General features: G+C 42.9%; 1 protein-coding gene and 1 long non-coding RNA gene across 4 annotated transcripts in view; one reads left to right on the top strand and one right to left on the bottom strand.

Annotated features, from left to right (window-relative positions):
• LOC132673160 (uncharacterized) overlaps positions 1-13,913 on the top strand; it is a 24,628-nt gene extending 10,715 nt beyond the window's left edge. For all 3 annotated transcript variants that reach the window (XR_009607889.2, XR_009607888.2, XR_009607890.2), the window contains one exon: positions 6,760-13,913. This is a non-coding gene — a long non-coding RNA (uncharacterized LOC132673160). The remainder of the gene's footprint in view (positions 1-6,759) is intronic.
• VTCN1 (V-set domain containing T cell activation inhibitor 1) overlaps positions 11,598-13,913 on the bottom strand; it is a 62,680-nt gene continuing 60,364 nt past the window's right edge. Inside the window, exon 6 of the mRNA XM_060625580.3 lies at positions 11,598-11,686. The gene's annotated coding sequence lies outside the window, so the exon portion shown is untranslated. The remainder of the gene's footprint in view (positions 11,687-13,913) is intronic.

Raw genomic sequence — 13,913 nt, 5'->3', positions numbered from 1 at the left:
CAAAGACTTAGGAATGAACTTTTTTTGGTTAAAAAAATCTTTGAATTTATGTTACTTTACATTTAGAGAAGTAGCTAATACATTAATATTGTTTCTAGAAACTAATTGGAATAGGAATTCATTCTATCATAATCTGATTTATTCCTCTTTGTATTAGATCTGTTCATCCATGCATTCTCATCGGGAGTGATATTGCCCACAAGAAGGCAAAAATTGGTTCTCGGGGTATGAAAAAATCTTTTTTAAAGTATAAAACATATGTATTATATATACATAATATATATAATGTATATGTATATATAATACACATATACGCACATTACAAAGCCAAATTACAGCTTATCTGTGTATTAAAGTTTCCTGAGGAGGCAATTAGAAAAAAAAAAGTCTGAAAATTTTCCTTAGGGGCTTAGTTATGAAAGATGTGTTGAGAGACACGGGTTTATCTGGGCTAAATATTCCCATTGCCTGCACATTACAGCAGAGTGTTTTTATGACCAGTTAATCTTAAAAGTTTCTCAAGTAGGGAGGGGAGGAAAAACTGGAGGAAAGATCTAGAAAGATTTCTATTTACAGATTGGAGGAGAAGGAGCATCTGAAGAGTGTTAGAAATCCCAGTTGATTACCAGTTATTAACATTTTGCCAGATTATCAATTTTTTAATTTTTAGAGAGAGAGAGAGAGCGCACAAGCAGGGGAGAGGGGCAGAGGGAGAGAGAGAGAATCCTAAGCAGGCTCCACACTCAGCACAGAGCCCGATGTGGGGCTCGATCTCACAACCCTGGGATCATGATCTGAGCTGAAATCAAGAGTTGGACACTCGACCAACTGAGTCAGCTAGGCGCCCCTGCCAGATTATTATTGATTGGTTGATTCATGCGTTCATTCTATCTCTCCCTCTCCCCGCTGACCCCCTCCACCACTCCCTGGAGTAGCTGGGTGGTAGTATATGGCTATTCATTGCACTAGTTTTTCAAGTGTTTTCTGGGTGTGAAAATTTTCAAAATAAAAGGTGGGGTAAAATGTCATCCTTCTGCAAATCCTATCTTTACCCACTTCAGTACCCTGATTCTTCATGGGGACCCTGTTGAACTAAGTTTCTTGGTAAAGTGTTTTCTGTCTCCTTTTGTCTTTTGCATATATTCCTTTCTTCCTGGACATATTATTTGGCCTCTTTTTCTTCCTTTACCCACAGCCTTTGCCTGGATAACTCCCAGAAGTCTTTTAAGGTTTGACTTCCTCCAGGAAGCCTTTCATGACCACCCAGCCCCACGTAAGTCTAGGTTAACAGTCCTCCATATATTCCCTTTATTGTGATTGCCCTTGTCGTATAATGTCAACTCGCACATTAAACTTGTCTGTCTTCCCTGGACTGAGTTCCGTGAAGGCAAGGATTATGACTTCTTTTATTCATCTTTTTTTCCTTGGCAGTTACCCCAGGGCCTCACACAGTGTTTATTAAATAAAGCAACAATTAATTTTTCTATGAGATACACATTTGTTTTGTATAATTGCATACAAAAGGGAAAACAAGAAAAATTAAAGAAGGCATTGATGTTTTATTTAGCTTATAAAGCTGTACTGCTGATAATAGTATAATATCAGGTTAGACTTTTATAAATATTAAAAATAGCTCCGGGTCCCTATTATTACCCCTGTAAAACTCTTGGCGAGATGTCCCTGACAATTCCGGAAAAAATTGTTTCTCTCAGCTCCAACAGAGCTCTGTTTCTGCTTCTATATTAGAGCATTCTGGGGGATTCGGTGGGGAGATACAAAGCAAGGGTGTTGCCTTTTAGGAGTTTGGAGTTTAGTGAGAGATACAGATTGGGAGTGATACTAATAGTTTTTCCTTACATTTGTACCATTTTTTAATAGTTTACAACTCAATTTCACATCATTTATTCCTCACAAAAGCCCTGTAAACTAGGTACTATTAAAAAATTTTTTTTTTAATGTTTATTTATTTTTGAAGGAGAGAGAGAGACAGAGTGTGAGTCGGGGAGGGGCAGAGAGAGAGGGAGACACAGAATCTGAAGCAGGCTTCAGGCTCTGAGCTGTCAGCACAGAGGCCGACGTGGGGCTTGAACTCACAAACTGCGAGATCATGACCTGAGCTGAAGTCGGACGCTTAACCGACTGAGCCACCCAAGCGCCCCTGAACCCGGTACTATTAACTCTATTTTAAGGATGCTGCTAATAAGAATGTGTTATGAAGGTAAGAGATTCTCTTTTATTTTCTAGACTTTAGGCATGTTCCCCATATCTGGAGTCCATTGATTTTAAATGGGTAGTACCTTACCAAACTCTTCACCCTTCCTTTTGTACAAAATTGTGTAGGTACAACCAGGCTCCAACTTCACCCTTCACCATTAGGAGCTACTCTCTAATGAATGATGTCCTTACTCCAGATTGAAAAGTCCTCCAGTGAAATGCATGAGAGTAGGTAGAGTTGATTGTTTTTCTTTTTTAAAGTTTATTTATTTTTAGTAATCTCTACACCCAACGTGGGGTTCAAACTCATAATCCTGAGATCAAGAGTCGTAACACTCTTCTGATGGACCCAGCCAGGTGCCCCAGGTCAACTGTTTTTCTAATTTAGCGCATCTTTAGATATATAATTCTACATATTTACCGAAGACAAAGGCTATGATTGAAGCTATCTAAAATATGTATGCATATTGGGAAAAGACTAGAAGAGTATGCACAGACATGGTAGTCATTACCAGGTGGTAGATTTAGGAGTGATTTTTTTCTCTATAAATTAAAATTTGTTTTATGATTTTTAGAGTGTGTACATATCCAAGTTCTTCTGCATATTAATTAAGGAAAGCTAAGGATCACCTATTTTTTTTTAATTAAATATAATTTATTGTCAAATTGGTATCCGTACAACACCCAGTGCTCATCCCAATGGGTAAGGGTCACCTATCTTGAGTCCTAATAGAGTCTCGGCTAATTTAACCCACTAGTTGAGTAGCCATTTTCCCTCTGTCTTCCCATCTCTCATCAAGAACATCTCCTCTCAAGAGAATGCATAGAACTCTGCCAAAATCATTGGATCAAACCATAGCATCAAGTCACATTGACCAGGAAAGATTTGTCCCTGTATTCCTCAGCTCTGTCACTTTTCTGTTGTGAATTGGACCTAATGAATTCTTGCTTTGTCCCTCCTGAAGCAAAGTACTTTGTTCAGGAGAGGTCAGGCTTATATTTCCATCCACCATGTTTCACAGGGGTGGTTCTCTGATCAAAACTCAGAAATGAAAATGAAACTGGAGGCAGGAAGATTAGTTCAGAGGCTGAACAGTTGTTTACTTGAGAGAAGATACTGAACTAAGGCAGGAACAATAAGGATCAAAACTGTAATAGTATGAAAACAGAGGCCCTTGAGCAGTATAATTGATACAAATTGATGATCAATTAATTAGGACCTAGGGGTCAACGATGACTGAAAGCTCTAACTTGGATGACTTCGGTAGATAGTATAACTCACAAAACTGAGTTTGTTTTGGATATGCTTCGAATGAGGTAGCTTCAGATGGGGGCGCCTGGGCAGTAGTTGGGAACGTGTCTGGGTTGGGAGAGATGAAAGCTGGAGATAAAAATTTGAGAATCATCAGATTTTTGTTTGTTTTTTTTGGTAACTACCAAAAATGTATGCAATCTTTTGGTTAAAGCGACACTCTTCCTTTGATGTAAATTGCGTCTGCTCTACAATATATGCTTCAGATATTTTTACTGTCTTCATAGTGTTAATGATAGCATTTGGACCACCATTCGTCCAGGGTCCAGGGAGCAAATGAGCGCAGGAGGCAGAGTGGAAAATCAAAGGAAGAGATTTCATCACTTAGTGAACTCAGAGGGCTGTCTGTATTCTGGGGATGAGAGAAGACTGTTGGTGGTCTTCAAATGACAAAAAGGAATCTGCACATCCCTTGTTCATGGCCCTTTTTCACAATGTGACTCCAGACGGTTTTCTTGTTTGTTTGTTTGTTTTAATGTTTATTTATTTTTGAGAGAGACAGAGATAGAATGCGAGTGGGTTAGGGGCAGAGACAGAGGGAGACCCAGAATCCAAAGCAGTCTCCAGGCTCGAGCCATCAGCACAGAGCCCGACACAGGGCTCAGACTCACGAGCTGTGAGATCATGACCTGAGCCGAAGTCGGACGCTCAACCGACTGAGCCACCTAGGCGCTGTTTTGTTTGTTGGTTTTTAAATCATAATTTGGGCCTAATGCAAAAAAAGAGTCCTGCAGAGTCCCGGCTCACCCTTCGTGTGTGGCCACACCTATGCAAGAGCTCTTAAAAAAAATCAGTTACACTACGTGCTGCCATTTCAACTGACCTGCAGTAGTCCAGTGATATTTGTAGGTAGCGAGGATTGCCCTCCCTACGATGGCAGGTACATATTCTTTTCCTTGACTGAGCAGAGCCCATCTGGAGGGCCTTGAAAGCCCTTGGAGGGAGAATGACCTAATACTAGGTCCTGAGCTTTGGGTGATCCCCTTTTTAACAAGGCCATTTTCTCAGTTGGGGGCTTCCATAGCGTCATATTTACCTACTCTTCTTCTTCTACAAATACATAGAGCGATGTTGGGGGGAGGGTCACTTTTCACTGTAATGGGAGGTGGGTGACTACTCTCTACTTAAATGCTTGGTCCTGATAAGTCTAGTGAAGCTATGCCCTGCCTAAGCTTACAACTCTACCAAGAGCACAGAGGCTTGCCCTGCTCCTTCAGATCTGCCTGGAAGTTTTTTCCCCAAGTAAGCCCTCTTTTACATTCACAATCTGTAGCACTAGGGGTAAGCGTGTTTGTGTCCCTTTTGCATGACTTTGCCCAACACACAGACGTTTTCCATCTTCAAGGACTGCAAGAGGATTTTAGTGAGAAAGAAAGAAAAAAGGAAAAAGCTCTTTTCTCTCCTGAGAGCCCCAGGACAGAAAAGACTGTGATCTACCTCTAGCCCAGAGCTGGCTTAGTACTCAGCAATTTAGTTTAGTCACATGCAGCCAAACTGCCCCTATCACTCAGTTCTCCTCCTTTGAAGATTGGACCCACACTGGTTTTATTTTTCATCTTCTCATGCTCCGTGGTCTTTTGTAACATTTAAAATAGTAACCTATGGTTTGGGGAGGCCATTAGCCAATTCACTTCCCTTAGCAATGTCCACCTGCTGAGCTGTTGTGCTCTAGTCTTCAAGTATCCTCTGACCTGGTTTGAATCAGTAGCTATTTGGACAAGGCTTTCTGTTGTGTCCCAGCTGTTCGAACATTAGACATCTATTCTTTGTCAAAAAGGAGGAAAGAGCAAAGTTGTTCATATGTTTCCTCTTGTGGTTGCATCAGTATTCATTTGCCTTGCCCGACACGTGTACTTCATAATCGCTAATTTTTATTCGTTCCTTCATATATGCCAGTGTTACTGTGTGAATCGTATCCCCCCAAAATTCATATGTTGAACTTCGTATGTTGAAGTTCTAACCCCCAGTATGCTTCAGATTGTGACTGTACTTGGAGATAGGGCCTTTAAAGAAGTAATTAAGATTAAATGAAGTCATGTGGGTGGGCCCTAATCCAATATGACGGGTCCTTATAAGAAGAGGAAGAGACCCCAGGAAGGCAGGTGTACTGAGAAAAGGCAGTGTAAGGACACAGTGAGAAGGTGCCATCTGCAAGCCAAGAAAAGAGGCCTCAGGAGAAATGCAACTTGATGACACTTTGATTTTGGATTTCCAGCCCTCAGAACCTTGAGAAACTTAATTTCTGTTGTTTAAACTGCCCAATCTATGGTGTTTTGTTATGGCAGTTCTAGCAAATGGATACAGCCAGGCCATGTAGTAACTGCTTTTCATGAATTATCTCTTTAATAGTTGCAGTTACCAAATGGGGCAGGTCCTATTGAGACAGGGACTCCCAGTATAATTTTTGCCCACAGCAGGAACTCTGTTCAGAGTATGCTCAGGCCTGACCCTGAAGGTGGGTAAGTAAATAAAATATGCTGGCTCATGAATAGGTGAGGTGGGGAGAGGAATTAAACGGAGCCAAGCATTTTTCTGACAGACATGTCTCTATCTTGATTATGCTTACTCCTTTTTCATTACATTAAAGGAGAACGGTAACACTTCATTTACACCAGGGCAAATTCTTACAAGCTTTTATTTATTGAGCTGGTAAGTCCCTTCTGATTATTCACTATTTGTTTTTAATTTCCCCCGCTATTTTGGTCTCTTTCTTACCCAGATCCAGGGAATAGCTGGGAAAAATGTATTTGCATATACCTATTATTTTTCCTTTCCTATATAGACTGGCTAAAATTGTAGGTCTCAAAGTTTGTCAAAAGTATGGAAACTGACACAAGTATATATAAGAACATGCGATGTAATGTCGTAAAACGTCAGTGGGGTAAGGATTAATTCATAAATAGTATTGGAGAATAATTTGAAAAAACAATAGTTAACTCCCTTACCTCACAGATTATACCCAAAATTAAGATGGAGTAAAGATTTAAATATTAAAGAAGAAACATGGAAGTATTAAAATGTAAAGATAAATATTTTAATATAATCTCAGGGTGCAGAAGTTATGTCTAAAACATCCATAAACAGAAGTCCTAAAAGAAGAAACAAAACTGGAAAAAGTGATAGATTTGATTGCAGAAAAGCGGCATGTTGGCCATGGCAGAAGAGGTAGGACCAGTGCTCAACATTAGTGGATTCAAGGAAGAATTTATAATAATTAAATCTCTTCTTTCCAGGTGTCCTTGAGGCTGAACAAGAATGAACGCATAAGCTGGTCTCGGAAGCCAGGTTGGACCAACCGGAAAAGGCATCACCTCAGCAGATGACACCCATCTTCTGAAGGCTTAGAGGTGGTCCCCAAAGGATGCTTGGGGACACAAAAAGGTGGTGTCATTAGAACCAGTTGGGAGAGGCTTGCGGTTCCACTGCCAGCCCCTTTGCGAACCAGGGGAGTGCTGTGATGGAAAATGGCCCGAGTGTAACTGAGGAAGCATTGCGGTCTCCTCCAGGGAGGAGAGCTGTCCTCACCGACAGCTGAAAATCCACGTGAGCAGCAAAGCCGAAAGCTCCCGGTGAATCCTCATGTGTTAACACATGTAATAATGTGATGGTCAGTATTTATGTAATATTTTAAACCTCTTGTAGCACTTTTACACATGACCCTACTCTTTTAGAAATAGTATGGGTCGTGATGATGGATTTGAGTTTGCATTCTGGTTCAACCTATTGGCTGTGTGATCCTAAATAAGTTACTTAACCTCTCAGGACCTGTTTTCTCCTCTGTAAAATGGTGATGGTGATGGTGATGGGTCAAGGTGAGACCCACCTTACAGGATAAGGCTTGAATGAGACAAATACCTAGTATGACATTCGACCCACAGGGGGCACTGCATTTCCTTCTCTAAAGGTAGCTATTTGCATTGGTTGAACTCAAACTTTCACAATGGTCGCATGTTTATAAAGGAAACGTGTTCTCTTCAAATGTGTCTCAAGTTACATGGTGATTCTTAACTGCAGCAATGGGGGTGATGTCTGTACTGTTAAAAAGCACCTGCACCCCGGCCCCAGACTTCCTTGCTGAGGATCACTGGTCTACACTTTGATATCCCGAGTATCTCTCAGTAGTTGGATATTCTTGTTTGATATTTTCACTCATAGCTTTATTTCAGTAAAGTAAGGGTTTGCCTCCATGGGAGGGCAATACATTAAGCTAATCAAAAAGGTAGTCCACAGATTACTTTCTCATGTGCAGCTAGATGCCAGGATTCATTTTTTCTTGGGCAATTCGGAGGCGGGGCAGTTAATGGAAAGAAGGATGGAAACACAAAGGGTACTCAGGGCCTACAGGAGGATTGATTGGGCCATGGCGGGGAAAATGGATAAAAAGGAAGGGAGAGGAAACTGGAGACAGTTATCATTTTTCTCATAGCCTCTCATTCTGCAGCTGTGACACGGCTTCTCCTGGGGCACCAATGCCTCTCAATAGAAACTGCTCTCTGTGTGCTGTAACCCTGTCCTACTTCTAGTCTCACCTACCCTAGGTGTGAGGCCTGGACGCTCCACTTAAGTCACAGATGGCTACCTGAACCGGCTCATCAAAATCCTGTCAAGTATCATAAGGTCCTGGAATTTTATCTGTCAAAACCTAAATCGCTGTCCCTAGAATGACACGTGAATACTTGGAAGTAACATCTGGTAACTGCAAATATAGAAGGTGAAGGGAAGGGAAAGGCTCTCACTCTGCTATGAACTGCCCACAGGCTAGATTCACTGAGCATCTTGGCTTATTCTGAAGAAGTGATATAGGACCAAGGTGTTCATCAAGTTCTTATTTGATATGTTGTTTAGAGTTTGGGGTAAGGGACCCTATAACTGAAAATGCTAAGGATGCGTCTTAGGCCAGACAGTTAGATTTGAGCTGAGAGATAAGATAATGCTGAAGGTCAGGCTATGACTTTGAGAAGACACAGACATACCATTATCCGGGGGAGCCATACCTTTCAGTGCGCACTTGGGCTCCTGTAGTGATTACTGCAGACCCCCCTCCTAGGCTGCGATTTAACTGCTTTGTCCCAGCAAACACCATGAGGAAGCAAGCCTTCCTGGGTTTATCCACTTGGCCCTCTTTTAATAGCAGCCTTCCAAGGGCTGCCTGGACCCCCATCCTTATTTTGTCATCATCTTCAAGGGAGTCCAGGTACACAGCAGTGAAAACCAATAGACAAAACAGTGTGTGATTTTGTGCTAAATTGCATATATAAAGGCGAGAGTAAAATCGTGGCGTGTAGAACTGCTCAGAAACAGCTTCATGGGGGAAGAATTTTTGCCGGAGGCTAAGTAGGATTTAAAGAAAGACAGGAGAGAGCATAGCTAAGCCTTTGTTTTTGTGACTTGTAAATTCTCACTCATGGCTTTCATACTGAAGCTCCTGGAGATGACTGATGTGAAAGAGAAAATAAGACAAAGTTAAGAGGAACCAGGAGCTCAAGCACATTGTAAGACCGTCTCAATTAGAGTAGCCAGTTGGATGGGTAGAGACTTCACCAGCCGGGGGGAGATTGGTGAGTTATATTTCATCAATAGAACCAAAGCACACTGCATATGCCATCGGGCAGAAGTTTTATTATGCAGTAGTGAGCCACGAACACCCCTTCCCCCAATTAACAATGCACGTACAGAGGCCACCGTGCGCTTAAATCTTCAAACAGCCTGGGTAGAGCTGGGAGCCAGTACGTCCACTGAAGTTTGACTTGGTCGGTCAAATGTGTTAATATTTCCGAAATGTTTTAACCTTTGGCATCTAAATGTGAGCTTCCCCAGATGTCTGTGGTGTGTATCATAGTCTGGTCTTTGCGCTTTCGCGGATATGATGCATCTGTTGTCTGACGCATCTGCCGTGTACTCATGGACAAGGCCAGAGAACGACCCTGGGTTGGGAGTGTTTATGCTTTCACAGTTTGCTCTCTCAGTTTGCTTCGGCATTGGTCTCCTCTTGCAGAAGGCCTATTGGGACCAAGCTAGAAATACAACAGGGAAGCGTTCTGAAAGTTTCCTGAGAATTTGTCCTTTGGCAATTAAATTTTCTATAGATTTTAACCCTCTAACAACTACCAGTGCAGTTTTTGTCAAGTCTCGTAACCTGACGATAGCCACTTATCCACACTTCCCCCTGGGCCTCTGGGTCTTCATCTGAAAAGTGAAGAGATTAGGAAAGACAATTTTGAAGTCCTCCACCTCTAAGATTTAGAATTGGATACTTCCTGAATAGTAAAAATCAGATTTTTTGACACTAGAGCAATGGGGTTGTCCACCTTTATGTATTCTCCCAAACTGATATGCCTCAAGCCACTGAGACCTTTCCCTGATAGAGACATGGCAGGCTGGTAAAGCCTATAGACTTTCCTCAAGTAACTAGGCCCAGCCAGTTGGACCGTGCTCACATCCTATTCATTTATCTTTTCATTCAACAAACACTTGTTGAAGGCCTGTTACGTGCTACGTTCTAATCTTCAGAACTTGATCCCTGGCTTTTTATCCATCTTCCCTTACGCTTGCTTTGTTTGACAGACCAGACAGACAACAGCATAGGAAATGCATATTTAATCATTCTCTTGAATGGTCAGAACTCAAAAATCAAGTTTTCTATAACAAAATGTAATACAGTCACGGTGGGTCCAAAGTGCCGGGAGGCCGGTGGTCAACACATGAAGAGTATGGGCAGGGGGGTTGTGAACAGAACATTCTTTTCGATCAGAGCTTCATTCCTCAGGGTCTCACTTCAAAGGTTCATCGCCCCTGCTTTCAGAAGTCTCTGTGTGTTTCAAGGAAGGTACATGTTTTTGTTGCCTTAATTTGAAGTGTGACCAGGCAAGGTCCTGAGCTCCAAATTTGGAGCACAAGAACTTGAGATGGAGTGCAGGCCGATCTCACAGAGCCTGATTTGTACACTAGGACAGAGGGAAAGGACCCAGCTGAAGATAACCCTATCGGGAATGCCTGATTGCCTGACACTGAGCTCTGGCTGTCTGTACTGACACCTCTGTGCTGAGACCGAGGACAGGGCCTGTTTGTGGGAAGCAAACAGCTTTGTTTGCTCCCCTCTTTTCTAGATCCTTGTCTACTCTGCATCAGGGCTTCTTGTGACAGCACGACTGACGTTTTGGGCCAGATAATTCTTTGTTGTGGGTGGTCGTCCTGTACATTGTAGGATGTTGAGCAACCTCCCTGAGTTCTATCCATGACAGTAGCACCCTCCCCTCTCCCCCAAGTTGTGACACCTCCATTTGTCTCCAGACATATCCAGATGTCCCCTGCGTGTGGGGATGGGTGTGAAAAATCACCATCGTTGAGTAGCTGAGCATGCTCTAGATGCTGTTGAGAGTTGAGGTCATCGCCGTCCACACAGGATACAAAGCAGAAGCCTGACACCTCGTGATGATACGGTGCCCTATACAGTGATGGTGAGAGGTCCTTTCCCGGACCGTTCAGGATGAACATCATCTGGGAAATGTAATGGCATTTGTTTGTTTTAAAAACAAGAGGCTCAGGTAATTTAGAAAATCCGTGTCATAATTTTTGTGTTACATTTATGACCTTCTCCACATTTCTTTAGCATTTGTCAGGTGGAAGGAGATTCCAAGGTGCTCTTGGGTCATCCTAATGAAAAGTGATTTGACCCATCACTAAAATTCAGCCATCTCTGAATTGTGAAGGGACACCCAATTACCAGCTTCATATTATATCCACTGCAGTTTAATTCATAGAGTAGAAGATGTGGATCTATTGCAGTCAGAACGTTCTGGGATTTTAGGGCAACATTACAGCAATATAAAGATTCAGAGACGAGGCAGATACAGTATCCCTTCCTCTCACTCCCTGGATGGGCAGGGGTAAGGGGAGGTCCCTGAGGTATGGATACACCTGTCTCCACATGCATTTTACTCAGTCTTAACACATTTCCAGTTCAGGTGAATTATGTTCCCAGCTTTAAATATACATCTTTGAAGATAGATTTATCTTGTTCATCTTGGAGTCTTCCGTGGGTTGCTTTTGGCTTTTTTTTGCTTCTTGATCTTATTCGTTCACTCCAAATTTCATTTCCCCCCAGAAATATAAAACTAGGTCATATCTTGTGGTGAAATAGTTCTGCAGATTCCTGGGCTTCTGAAAATAACAGAAATAGGCTATCATTACAACCATTCAGCAAACATTTATTGAGAACTGATGGTCTCTACCCCTGTATATGGGTATCTCTTGTTCAGAAATGGGCTGGTTATTCTGTATTTTGATGGTGTTCCACCAAGACCACATGGTACCATGGGTTGCTGGGGGAAAGGAGATGGCTTGAGTCTCTTCTTAAGGGAGGGGATCATCCTTAGAGCAAACAGGAACTGAGAGATGAACTATGAGGCTCCTGGGTAGAAGCAGAAAGATGGCTTCTGCTTGAGTTTCCAACCAAGGAAAGCATGTGACCTAAAGTGTTGTGACCCGTGTTGGTTGGCAGCTGTCTCAGAGCTTCCTGGGTGTAATCCGACACTGCCTCCCACCCACCCCCCCCCACCCCGCCCTCAACATGTAGGTCAGGGAGAGATCCAAGGAGGCAGGTTACTCCAGGTTGGTAGGTGGCAGTGTCAGTGAGCAGAGGGCACTTACATATGAGGCTTGTCATGGGCGACAACAAGATGAGTGGATCCCTGCAAATCTTTATACATAAAGGGGCCTTCAGGAGGTTCAAATACCGTGCAAGGTGTTCTCAACACCACATCATCATCTCAAGGCCATGTTCTTGGAGCAGCCTCTGGGAGTGGGAAAGGCAAGTGGGAACCACATTCCAAGGACAGAGGAGGAGGTGAGGAGCCTCTGATCACCCGGGTCTAGCTCATAGGTCAACTGATAGTCACGTCTTTTCATTGACCTTCCCCAACAGTCACTTATAATGTGTGTCATAAGTAATGATCTATTTGGTTATTAAACAAAATATTTCAAGGTTATCCCTCTATAGTTCTAGGGAGAACGAGCTAATCAGTTAACAGTATATAACCTATACATACTGCATGTGAACATTATCCCCTACATGTATGTCACAGCTTTTAAAAAAGCCTGCAAATTACTGCTTGAAGGGAATACAAGGTAAAGATGAATAAGCTATACTTTATAGGTCAGATTATCTAGTTGCAGGATATTAAAAATGTATTTACAGTGTTGTGGGGCATGAAGGAAAGAAGAAAGCGTTCCTTCTACTAGTGAGATCCTCAAGAGAGAGTTTCCTCAGGGAAATCTCCCTCCGCTGGCAGCGGTGGAGGCGGGAACTGGCTGGTTTCCTTACAGAGAATCCTTTCTGTGCACTGCGCGGTTGTGTTTGGAGCAGGAGAAAGAATGAAAAGCAGATCAACAGAGCTTCGCCTGCCCTACTTAATAATCTAGGCAAGGAGTGGATGTGCCTTAGAGAGTGGAAGATATCATACATTATTCATGCTTGCCAAGGGGATGCGGAATAAAGGGACCATCAGGAAAGTGGGCCATAAGCTGGGAAGCACTCGATTGAAATGGGTGAAGGAAGCATGGATTTGGGTCGCCATAGAGCAGAGGGCACCTCCAGGAAGGAGCAGTGAGAGAGGGAGCAGAGCCAGAGAGAGGAGTGGGCAGCTGAGAGGAGGAGGAAGTTCAGGGCGAGACACCATTAGAGAGCTGTGACCACATGGCTGAGGACTTCAACTTTGACGTAACAGTGCCCAGAGAGTGACTTGAGGTCCCAGAGCAAAGGAGGGCTGTGATGAAAATAGCATTTGAATAATTGTATTTTGCTATCTTGTTTCCTATCACCGGAAACAGGGAAAGGAAGGAGCAAGTATAAGGTTTTAGAACTAGGCTGGTGTGTGAAGCAATGAAGGCTGGATTAGGGTCAATCTGAGGGACAACATGGGACAATGCTACAGGGCTTGGTAGCAAATGGACACAAAGGCCATGGGGGACAAAAATAGCTCTAAGGTTGGGAGCCTGGGCCCATGGTGGTGATGCCACCGAATGTGGTCGTGCCGACTGGAGTTTCATGAGCTCAGCCGTGTACAAATTCCACACGCAGAAGGTGATTCAGAGAGAAACGTCCTGCCAGTGATTGGAGCCGGAGGACTGAGGTGATAGGGAGAAGCCTCAACAGGGGAGGTTGGTTGCTGAGTCACTTGTCAAATTTCTGGTCAAGAGGAGCTTTGCTGGAGGGGTAGGAGGAGGTCACTTGTGGGAGCAATGATGTTCATGTCATGATGCTTCGGAAAATAACGGTGAAATCCAGGGGAACTCTCGGGGCCAAACATCTCTTTCTCTTTCTCTTTTTGCCTTGTGGATGGGTGACTCAATAAATGAAAAGATGTTTGAATTTACACAAATATTTGAA

The sequence above is a fragment of the Panthera onca genome, chromosome C1, assembly GCF_046562875.1.
Source record: "Panthera onca isolate mPanOnc1 chromosome C1, mPanOnc1 haplotype 2, whole genome shotgun sequence".
NCBI classification, from domain to species: domain Eukaryota; kingdom Metazoa; phylum Chordata; class Mammalia; order Carnivora; family Felidae; genus Panthera; species Panthera onca.
This window is presented reverse-complemented; position numbering and strand designations above follow the sequence as displayed.